We start from the raw sequence: 377 nt of genomic DNA, 5'->3' as shown, positions 1-377 counted from the left end.
AACGCCACCATTGAAGGCGGTTATATCAATAGCCCAATCATCAGAGAAGGGAGCACCTTTTTCTTCTACAGTAAACTGAAAGTCAAGAAGACAGATTGGAACAAAGGTGATACCTACACCCTGACGATTGTCCACGAAGGCTTTCCCGGAAATGTTATGCGAAAAAGAATTGCAAAATCACAGGGTAAAAAATGAAGACCCTCCTCATCCAGAGTTGCACCCCTTTCCTCCTTCCCCAGAATTTTCTTTACCACTGTTAGATCAATCCCTCTGTGACTGCACATGCGTGTGTGCCCAATGGCCGAATAAAAGAGAACTTGTGTGCGTGAGAGCACCTGCCCATGTGTGGGTGTCTTTTAAAAGCATGTTTATTTTAT

This window comes from Varanus komodoensis, unplaced genomic scaffold (assembly GCF_004798865.1).
Source record: "Varanus komodoensis strain SLA01 unplaced genomic scaffold, ASM479886v1 scaffold112, whole genome shotgun sequence".
Taxonomy (NCBI): Eukaryota; Metazoa; Chordata; class Lepidosauria; order Squamata; family Varanidae; genus Varanus; species Varanus komodoensis.
This window is presented reverse-complemented; position numbering follows the sequence as displayed.